Genomic DNA, 11,671 nt, shown 5'->3' on the forward strand with positions numbered 1-11,671 from the left:
GGAAGACTGGAAGGGGTGCACTGGGGGGCTTCCAAGGAAAGGAAATATGCAGGAAGTGTTCTATTTGAAGATCTCAGTGATAGTTACATGAATGTGTCCACTTTGTGAAAATTCATTGAGCTCCATATTTATGATCACATTTTTTGCATGTATGTTCTACTTGAATACAAAGTTGATTTACAATAAACAAACTGAGGGTTTTGTTGAAGCAGGCAGTTAAGGCAATGAAGGCAATTATTCATTCAACAAATATTGTTTTAGTACCTAGTCAGTGCACGATGGTAAGCACAGACTTTGTACAGATTACAGGAATGAAAAGGTTAGTGGCCACAGAGTCTGGCCTCAAGGAGTTTACAGTTGAGTCGGCTACAAAATAAATTAAAAGGGCTCAATGCATGTACCAATGCTGGATTATTCATTGTGGCAAATGTAGTATAGTAATATGAGCATTAGGAGACATGAGCTAAGGGGTATATAGGAATCCTCTATATAATCTTCACAACTATTCTGTAATTCTGATCCTATTCTAAATTTAAAGTTTTATTTAAAAAATTTTCAATGTCGGGACCTGGGTGGCTCAGTCGGTTGTACATCTGACTTTGGCTCAGGTCATGATCCTATGGCTCGTGGGTTCCAGCCCTGCGTCAGGCTCTGTGCTGACAGCTCAGAGCCTGGAGCCTGCTTTGGATTCTGTGTCCCCCTCTCGCTTTCTGCCCCTCCCCCGCTTGTGCTTGTGCACTCTCTCTCTCCCTCCCTCTCAAAAAAAAAAAAAAAAAAAAAACCTTAAAAAATTTTTTTCAATGTCATTAGAATGACTCTAAGGTAGAGATTATTTTTGGACTAAGGGAATCAGAGATAACTTTGTAAAAGAAAAAATGTGTGAGCCAGGTCTTAAAGGAAGAACAGAATCATAACCAAGAGAGCTGGGGAAGTTTTCCAGACAGAAAAAAAAATGATACAAGAAACTGTGGAGTCAATAGCTATGGTATGGAAACAACCTGAGGGCTCTACAATGGATGAATTGATAAAGCAGATGTGATATATATATGATATATGTGATACATATGTGATATATATATATATATATATATATTAAAATATTCAGCCACAAGAAAGAAGAACATTCTGCTGTTTTTGACAATGTGGATAGACTTTGAAGGCATTATGCTAAGTGAAATAAGTCAGAGGAAGACAAACACTGTCTGATCTCACTTATATATGGATTCTAAAAAAGTTGAACTCGGGGTGCCTGGCTGGCTCAGTGGGTAGAGCATCTGACTTTTGATCTGAGGGTCATGAGTTCAAACATCATGATGGGCATAGAGCTTACTTAGAAAAAACAAAAAAATAAAAAGCTAAAAAAATTAAAAGCTGAACTCATAGAAACAGAGAGTAGAATGTTGGTTACCAGGGGTTGGGGGTAGGAGGTAGGAAATAGGGGGATGTTGGTCAAAAAGCACAAAATGCCAGTTTTATATTCATTAGAAAATGAATATGTTCTAGGGATCTACTAGATGGCATGGTGATTATAGTTAATAATACTGTATTATATACCGAGAAGTTCCTAGGAGAATAAATCTTAAATGTCTCACCATACACTCACACACACACACAAAGTAGTTATGTGACCTGAGGGAGGTTGTACCCAATCCTATGGTGGTAATCATTTTGCAATGTGTAAATGTATCAAATCCATACACGATAATACGCTGTAAATTTACACAGTGTTATGTGTCAATTATATGTCGGTAGGACTGGAAAAGAAACTGTGGAGTATCTCTCAGGACCAGTCATGGTTCTGTACAGATGGTGAGCTGGGAGCAGGAAAGAAGTGAAGCTGCACCAGAAAAGCAGAGGGCCTTAAAAGCAGATCAGAAGGAGCCTTACATTTTTAAAACTTAACTAATGCACAAATAGCTCCGAATTGCTATTGACAGCCATTATAGTACAATGAAAGATAAATACATTAGTCTGAAAACCAAGGGAAATGAATATATTTAAATCACCTCCCTAATGTGTGTACCTCTGCCACAAGTTAAAGGAATTCTATTGTAACATTTACTGAACACTCACTATGCACCAGGTACTGTGATAAACCCCTTTCTTTCTACTATCTTATTTACTCATCCTCAGATCCTTATGAAGCATATGTTATTATTTCATTTTACAGATAGAAAATTGAGAACTTGTTTGTTTCCAGCAAATACAAAAGAGTCGTAAATATAAAAAATAGATACAGCCACCTGAGGTCTTGTGTGTTTCCAACAAATGCAAAAGTCATAAATGTCAAAAATAGATATAGTACTTAGTGCCAGAATGTGCTTCAGTGGTTAAAATAGAACTCTGAGTTGAAAATATGTTTACATTCACATTTTATTTAAATTTATCTTTTAACTGAAAAGAGAGTCATCTGGGACTAATTTAAGTTCTTCAAGACCTAATGGTCTTGATAAGTCCATTTATCAAGCGTGTTTTATGGAATAATTCAGACAAGCATGTTTGGCAAGAGGTAATTATCACAAGCAGTACCAAAAACTGATAAAGTCTGGCCTACATAGCTAGACTAGACGTAGCGCAGGACAGTTGTTTTCCAGTTCGGTTGTAAACTCTTGTTCTGGAGAATCAGAGACAACACAGTTATGCTACATAAACTATAGGATGGACATCCCAGCTCTGAGCTGTGAATGTTTCCAAATAGTTCCAAAGAAAATGAAAAGGATTTAACCTTTCTATCGTGGGGTTTCTAGAAGCATTGTGAGCGAATACAAAGCCAAGTTACTATGTATTTGAGAGTCACATGGCTCAATAGTTACTAATGTCATTTTTTCCCCTACTTATAAGACACAGTGAAAAACAAAATAGGTTTTAGTCTGGCTCTTCATAAATCTCAAATCATGCAGAAATAAAAAGTTGATCAAAGATCCATAGTTTCCATTGAGAATTGCCTTCTTTTGGTTTTTTTAGAAGACTTGTCCTCCGCACAATAAACCACAAAATAAATTTTCCCGTTTTTATATGTGTTGAAAGAGAATTAAATTCTTGAATAGAAATTGTGTTTTCTTTTAATTCCTGACAAACTGTGTCCTACACCTGATAGCCACAAGGTAGGAAGGCAGCTGAGTTATTCAAAGAAGCATTCTGTTCCTGATGTTGCCATTCAGTATCACAGGGTGTGATGAAAACTGGAACAAATATGGAAATCACAGAGGTGCCAGAACATTACATTTAAAAAATGGAATTATTTGAGTCAATCTGGAATGTCTGGTTCTTTTGGTTTAGGCCTCATGGGTAGCATTGTGCTTCAAAAACAACTTGAATTGGCTACCAGGATTCCAGAAGGGTAACATAATCTTGTACCTTTGTGGAGAGATGCTTATCTTTGTCTACTGTTAACAGAAAGAGGCTGGAATCTTCCACCTTTTCATGTTTCAAAATGAAAATTGTTCAAATAAGTTCCAAACCTGAATGGAATTTGGAAACAAGAATGGGGAGAGGTAATTTCTCAGTTCTTTTTGGTTTGCTAGTCTTTATGTGAAATAAATGCCCCAACATGACTCAAATTCTCTATAGCTAGAGAAATATGGAGCTTGGGGGAGGCTCATCCTGACCACTTCCCCTTCTGTGATTTGGCACTTACAAGTTCTCAGAGTTAGTAATCCTGAATACAAGGCTCAGACCCGCAAGGAGACAGAGACACTTAAATGAGACCCAGGAGTGGCAACGTGCCAACTCTCCTTCTAGAAAATGCAGCCTGGAACCCAGGGCCCCCTGCCCCCTGCCATGGATGCTTCTACCCCTGCAAAGGCCTCCACTGAGGGCTGTGACCACAGGGAAGGTCTCACTTCTCCCCTGTCACCAACACACAAAGTTGAAGGGGTGTTGTCCAACCACAGTAAAGGGTTGGGGAAAACCAGAGGGAATTACAACACATGAAGGAAGGAATTTTAAGCTGTGTCATCCAACTGAGGGAAAAAAATCCCCACCAAGTTAAGGGGATACACCCAAACTCCTAACCTTGTTGACTTCTTGTCGCATAGTGACAATGAATCCCCAGGCACCTTTGGGTCTCTGGAGCTTCTTCCCGTGGGGTGGTCTAATTCCATCATTCCTCCTCTTCTTGGTGCAGTAGATAGCTCCGTGCCTGGTCTATCCACTTAGAAGACTAATGGCTCCAGCAGGACAGTCCATGGTGCCTTGTAGGAATCTACGATCCAGTTCCTTTAAAAGCATCACTTTCAGTCTGTTTTGCAAACATACCTCTGAATTCTACTTGGAATATGCACGAGCACTCACACACACGCTTCTCAATCTTTAATGTGCATATAAACGACGTGGGGTGGGGACTGATGCTGCATTTCTATTGTTTTAAACTTATTTATTTAAAAAATTTTTAATGTTTATTTATTTGAGAGAGAGAGAGAGAGAGAGAGAGAGACAGGGTGCTAGTGGGGGAGGGGCAGAGAAAAGAGGGAGACACAGAATATTCCAGGCTCTGAACTGTCAGCACAGAGCCTGACTCCAGGCTCTAACTGACTAACTGCAAGATCATGACCTGAGGTGAAGTCTGATGCTTAACTGACTAAGCCACCCAGGTGCCCATAATTTATTTATTTATTTTTTAATGTTTATTTTTGAGAGAGAAAGAGTATGTGTGCACGGGAGCGAGTGAGGGGCAGAGAGACAGGGAAAGAGAGTATTTGAAGGGGGCTTGGTGCTGACAGCACAGAGACTGATGCAGTGCTCAACTCACAAACCCCTGAGATCATGATCAGAGCCAAAGTCGGATGCTTAACTGACGGAGCCACCTAGACCCTTCACTGCATTTCTTACAAGCTCCTAGGTGATGCAGCTGGTGTGGTCAGTGGCCTACATTCTGAATGATGAGGATCTAATTAGCATACAATCCATAGTCAACTGTCTTCAATTGTCCCAAAATATCTTTGACAGTTTTTTTTTTTTTTAATTCAGGATCCAATCTGGAATCACCCATGACATTTGGCTGTTACATCCTTTTAGGAAGAGCTTTTATTTGGCTGCTCGCTTGGTTAGGCAAAGACCCAGTGAAAGTGTTAGCGTTTCCCCTCTGAGACCTTCTTTTAAATACCTGGCTGAGGACCACACTCCTCACAGTCTCCGTGAGGGAGGGGCAGAACAGAGAGAGATGGTTGGTTCAGTTACATCTGAAAGGATCCACCTGGACTGGCGGTGTCATGGCGACCCCGGAACCGCACCCTCAACCGCACCCCCCCCCCAAGAGTAGGAAGGCGATGATGAGTCTTAGGAAGGGTTAGATTTAACTGAGTATGCAAGAAGACACCATTGGTGGAATCGAGTATTTGGCCACAGTTCTGGACCTGTGGTAGAAAAATACTCAGTAGCCACCCAGATTGTAAGGGGTGGTGTGACTGGCTGGCATGCAGGGGGTTTTGTCCCAGAGAGCTGGAGAGCTTACAGCAACTGCATTAGGAGGTGGCTTTGCTCTTCTGCGATTGCCCGTCACAGTGGCTGTGTGCAGACTGACTGGAAGAGAGCAAAAAAGATGTAAACCGAGTGAAAGATTGAGAAATGAGCAAATACAGCAGCACCTAAAATCAATAGTATAATTGAAGAAGCAACAGAATTTATCAAACAGAACATGTTGATATCCAGTGGATTTGTGGGAAGCTTTTTGCTAGGCCTTGCATCTTAAGGATATGCGTATTCTGCACAGTGCGGTCACCTGTAAGAAGGGAAATGGTGGCAACAAGGTGGTTTGTCAACATCACTAATGGCCAGATTCTCCAGGGCAGCAAGAAGCAGCTAGGGGGACAATACCAAACTCACAACTTAGTGTTTCGCCATTGAAGTTTGGCAAACTAGTATCTGCTGTAAAAACAACCTCTGGGGGTGCCTGGGTGGCTCAGTCGGTTGGGTGACCGACTTCGGCTCAGGTCATGATCTCGCAGTCCGTGAGTTCGAGCCCCACATCAGGCTCTGTGCTGACAGCTCACAGCCTGGAGCCTGTTTCAGATTCTGTGTCTCCCTCTCTCTCTGACCCTCCCCTGTTCATGCTCTCTCTCTGTCTCAAAATAAATAAACGTAAAAAAATTTTTTTAGTAAAAAATAAAAAAAAAAAACAACCTCCGTGGTATGTGTACAATAGTATTCCTGAGCAAAACATGGCTTTCATTACTTTTTTAAAATTTGCATTTGTTTTTAAATTAGCCTATAAAATACCACCATTGGATGTAGATATATAGAGGAAAAAATGTGTTGGCTATATTCTCCAGTGAAATATTGACCTTGTTTTAAAACAAGGACAATATTTGGCTTATGGTATAGTGCCAATAACTAAAATTTGTAACTAGAGCTTCAACATTAAGGTTGCTTTTTTTTTTTTTAAAGACATGTTTGCAATAAGCTGAAGAACTGTACTGCCCTTTGTGGAAAGATTTAGAAGTAAGAGAATTATTAAAGATATTAACAGATTTAATACCAAAAAAGAAAGGAACCACCTGGAGCTGACACTGTAATGGTTAGGTTCTTGTGTGTGTGTGTGTGTGTGTGTGTGTGTGTGTGTTTTAATGCAAACCACATAGCTGGATTTTCTGAAGCAAGTGCAGGGATATGGCGCCTACTTGCAAATAGCACAACACTTAAACACAGCTGCAAACGAGTTTTACCGTGTTTGTTCTCAGACTTAAAGATCTTATCCGTTCTCTCCAGAGAACATAGAGTCCGGCCCTGTATGTAAGCATGGTGACAACTGGTCGGTGTACAAATTTCATTTCCTCTTCTCCAGAGCTTAGATTTTAGATACATTTAGTTCCTTCTAGAATAACTTCCCCCAGGGCTCCAGCAGGATGGGCCACAGGGACCTGCAACTATCTAAATCCCACTACAGTGTCCAGTGCAGGTTCTGCAATCCTCTCCCTCACTCAGTGTGCCCATCACTACTCACCTCTGCAAACTTGTCATGAATGTGAATACTGCCTACCAGCCATGATGAAAGACTACACCCTATGGTCAGCTGGCTAGCAGACTCTCACCTAAAGAATCAGGAGTCTGGATAGGATGACAGAGGCAGGGAACCCAGGTAAGCAGAAAGCACAGCAGATCCTCTGGCATCTGGGATAAGGGTAGGCAACTCAACAAAAATGATGGCATCTAAAGGAAACCAAGAAGTTCCCTGTTTTCACCAGCCTCACACTTTGTCACATGGTCAATCAACACACCATGCTCCCAGGCAGCACAGGAGTTACTTCATAGAATGGAAAAGAATCCAAAATTAGAAGGTTTTAGATCCAGAAACTACCCCCTCCCAATAAGGTGTTCCTCCTACACCATTCTTATAGAAGTATTTTAGCCTCTGCTTGAGTATTTCTTATGTGGGATCCACAATATGCTATGATCCTGTAGAGCACATATATACTAACAGTCAGTGATTATTGAGTTCATTCTATATGGGAACCATCCTAAGGGCTTTACTCACTCTCAGTCATTTAATCTCTACAATAGCCTTAAATGGTAGTTCTATTACAACCTCCATTTCACATATGGGGATACTGAGGTGCTGAGAGATTTAATAACTAGACTAGAATTACGTATCTCTAAATTGGACCCAAGGAGTAGGAGTCCAAGGCCAGTGATCTTAACCACTCCTCTAAACTGCCTCCCAAGAAAACACAGAACAGAACAACTGCTGCTTTACAGAAGTTTAAATCTTAAAACATGTAGCATACATATATAATCAATCAACTTACAATTTTTAAATTCATAATGCACTGCAATACAATGTACTTTTCTTTAAAATGTCTTGTCTTGGTTTTCTGCTTTTTCTATTTTCTAGATTTTACTTGTGGTAGGCTCAGCACAGACCTCCTGGGGAAGACTTGTGCCAGAGAGGAAAGATAAAAGATTCCTTCCATAAGTCACCCATGACAGGAAGCTTCCCCGAGGCTGCAGGGGGGATTTGAGAATGGATTTATGGGGGGAGGGAAGGGAAGGGATGTGGCTAAATACTGTCTCTGAGAGGATGATGTCCAAATTGATCAGTTTTGCCCCAACCTTTCTGTTTTGGGGTCTAATAGACATCTCCAACTTACTTTCAAACCAAAATATTTTATTTCTACCACCACTCCCCAACCAGCTCTCACCACACCCCTCATTAAAGCATACCACTGGGGTGCCTGGGTGGCTCAGTTGATTAAGTGTCCAACTCTTGACATTGGCTCAGGTCATGACCTCACAGTCATGAGTTCGACCCCCACACTGGGCTCTGCACTGACAGTGTGGAGCCTGCTTGGATGCTCTCTCTCCCTCTCTCTCTGCCCGTCCCCCACTCATGCCCACATGTGCTCTCTCTCTCTCTCAGAATAAATCAATAAATTTTAAAAATAAATAAAGCATGTCACTGGTCACCTAGCTCCATAGGCCAAAAGCATGGGAGTCAATCTCCAAGATTTCTCTCCCCCTAACATCCACAGCAATCCCACTGGCAAGTCCTATTGATTGTTCCTTCTAAAGATATCCATAATTAACCATTTCTCACCACCTGCCATCCTCATCATCTCTTCTGTCTAAGCCACCACCATCATCTGCCTGCATTAATGCAACAGCCTCCCAGCTGGTCTATTTTCTTCTACTTTTGTCCCTCAAAAATGTTACTCCATGTGGCAGCTGGGATCTTTAAAACCATAAGTCACAGAACCCTGCTCAGAACCTCTAATGCTTCTCATCAAATTCAGAATGAAATAAAAATTCCTCATCATGGTCAACAGTATAGATACCACGTGGTCTGGTCCCTGTCTACCTCCCTGCGAAGTCATCTTGCACATCTACCATTCTCTTGCTCATTTCACTCTAGCCACATTGGCCTTCTTGCTGTTCCTTAAAAACTCTAAGCTTATTGGGGCACCTGGGTGGCGCAGTCGGTTAAGCGTCCGACTTCAGCCAGGTCACGATCTCGCGGTCCGTGAGTTCGAGCCCCGCGTCAGGCTCTGGGCTGATGGCTCAGAGCCTGGAGCCTGTTTCCGATTCTGTGTCTCCCTCTCTCTCTCTGCCCCTCCCCTGTTCATGCTCTGTCTCTCTCTGTCCCAAAATAAATAAACGTTGAAAAAAAAAATTAAAAAAACTCTAAGCTTATTATCCCTTGCATTTGCTATTCCCTTTGCTAGATTGCTTTTCTTTGCCCCCCAAACCTTTTTAGAGCTCACTCCCTAATTCTATTCAAGTGTCACCTCCACAGAGACACTTCCCTGGACACACTTCCCAACCCCACCTTCAACCATCACTCTCTATCTCCTTACTCCACTCTCTTTGTAGTAAATATCACCCCCAAATCACATTTTCTATTTACCTGTTTATTTATTTATGATTTATCCCATTAAATTTTATGAGAGCAGGGATTTTATCCTATTCATAGTTGTTCCCCAGTGACTGTACCATTTTAAGTGTTCAATTAATATTAATCTAATGATAAATATATTCTAACAAGCCTAAAACTCATATTCAGACTTCCTTACTGATATCCAGATCCATATATTTTGTGTATCTGTCTAGGACCCATATGTCCCAAAGGAACTCAAACTCAGCATGTTGAAAACTGAACTCAACTGAGCTCATTATTACTTCCAGCTCTCCTCCCACAGCCGTTCTTCCCTCCTCATTCCCAAGCTTAATTAACAGCATTATCATTCAGCCAGGCACCTAAGATGGAAATCTGGGCATCCATTGCAGTTCATGTTCTCTCTCACCCCCAATCTATCACCAAAATCTTGTCATTTCTATTTGTACCAGACTGTGTTCTTAGTTACAAATAACGGAAGCCACTCTAGCTAGCTTAAACAAACAAACAACAAACAACAAAAAGACTTTATTAAGTTGTTCGATAGCAGAGAGAATCTTCAGGAAGGCCTGCGAGCCCGGCTGTACAGTAGACACCGTGCTGCTGCTACCGCTGGCTGGTGCACTGTGCGTCACATCACAGGCAAGCCCCTGGGGGGAGAGTGACTACAGGGTCCCCCCACTACCCTTGTCAGAATGGATTCCATGTGCTATCTTCTTCATAACCCTCTTCCCCAAAACTAAGTCTCGACGGGCAGAGGTCAGATTTTACGCATGTGCCCCATCTGACAGGGACGCTGGGAAAGTGAGTTTCCGGCTTCTTCTTTGAGGAGAATGGACACATCAGCTGGGAAATTCCCCAACCATGGGAAGGGTGTTTGGGAAATGCTGGGCAGCCACCAGGCATCACAGATGTCAGTTAACACTATGTTCTGTTTCCCAAGTCTACCCCATCACCACTGACTCAGTTCTAGTCTTCAGAGTCTGTGGTCTTGACTAATGTGATAACCTCCTAACAGGCTAGCCTGCCCCTTTTCTCACCTCCACACTAACGCTAGAGCAATACATCTAAAAGCAAATCTTACCATGTCACTCCCTTGCTTACCATCCATTATTTAAAAAGTCAAAAGCTTTCACTGCTTTTAGACAAAGTCCAAACTCCTCAGGCTGGCATATGGAACTTCTCACAACATGGCCCTGGCCCATCTTCCCAAGATTCTCTCCTCACTCAGGATCCTGTGCTTCAGCTGCACCAAACTGTTTGCCCTTCTCCAAATGTCACCTGTTCTCTCCTGTTTCTATTGCTTATACACATTCCTTCCCCCTCCTTGGAATGGCTCTCTCCTCAACAAACCCTTACTCATCCTTCAAAAGTCACCTCAAGCATCACCTTCTTCTCTGCCTCTACCCTCATCCCTGCCTCATTCAGGACAAGACACTCCCAACCTTGGCTCTCCCTTGATGCCTACCTCTAGTAGTACTTATCCTATTATGTTGTAACTGTTTGCTTTTATATCTGTCTCCAAGCCAGGAAGGAGCTAGACTGTGATCTCAAGGAAGGCAGGAACTATTGTCTTATTGTGTATCCCTAATACGTTGTCTGGCTCATAGCAGCACAGTAACTTTAGTTGGGTGAATAGTAATGCTGCCAAGGTTGTCTGCTTTTATGGAACAGTTACTATGCGTCAGACCCTGTCACGTAGGTATGATTATCCTCATTTTATACATGAGGGAAACTTTTCTGGTATCATATACCTAAGAACCACCTGAACTTGACATATGAACTCTTACTTGATTTCAAAGCCTGGACTCTTACTCAGAACATTCTACAGCCCCTGTGAATGAATGAATATGTGGAAGAAAGGATAAATAGATGACCGTGTGAAACTGTGTCTTGTCCTCTGCAGTTAGAACTCCTCACACTCAGCCTATACAGCCAAAAGCCTTCCCTTGCCTTTTTGCCTTTTTACTTATTTCATTCTGCTTAAAATGCATTGTTTTCCCATGCCCTTGGAGACAGTGAGCTCCTTGAGGGCAGGGAGTTATACCTTTCTCCCTTCCATGTCCACCATTTGTATTAGATTTGTAGGGTCGCCAAACTAAAGCACCACAAACTGGGTGGCTTACAACACAGAAATGTGTGGTGTGTCACATTTCTAAGGAGCTGAAGTGTGAGATCGAGGTGTGGGCGGTGCTGAGGCACTACGGAGGATCTGTTCCAGGCCTCTCTCATGGCTTCTGGTAAGTTCCTTAGCTTGTGGCAGGAAAATGCTCATCTTCACATGGCCTTTTTCCTATGTGCCTATGTCCATATTTCCCTTTCATAAGGAAACTGTGGCTTTGGACC

General features: G+C 42.0%; 1 non-coding gene and 1 pseudogene across 1 annotated transcript; both read left to right on the forward strand.

Annotated features, from left to right (window-relative positions):
* The first annotated feature begins 1,247 nt into the window (after window positions 1-1,247).
* TRNAK-UUU lies at window positions 1,248-1,320 on the forward strand. Its single transcript has one exon. It is a non-coding gene; the product is annotated as a tRNA-Lys (tRNA).
* A 3,841-nt stretch (window positions 1,321-5,161) lies between these two features.
* Window positions 5,162-5,905, forward strand: LOC115518178 (annotated as a pseudogene).
* Window positions 5,906-11,671: the final 5,766 nt, after the last annotated feature.

This window comes from Lynx canadensis, chromosome A1, assembly GCF_007474595.2.
Source record: "Lynx canadensis isolate LIC74 chromosome A1, mLynCan4.pri.v2, whole genome shotgun sequence".
NCBI lineage: Eukaryota > Metazoa > Chordata > Mammalia > Carnivora > Felidae > Lynx > Lynx canadensis.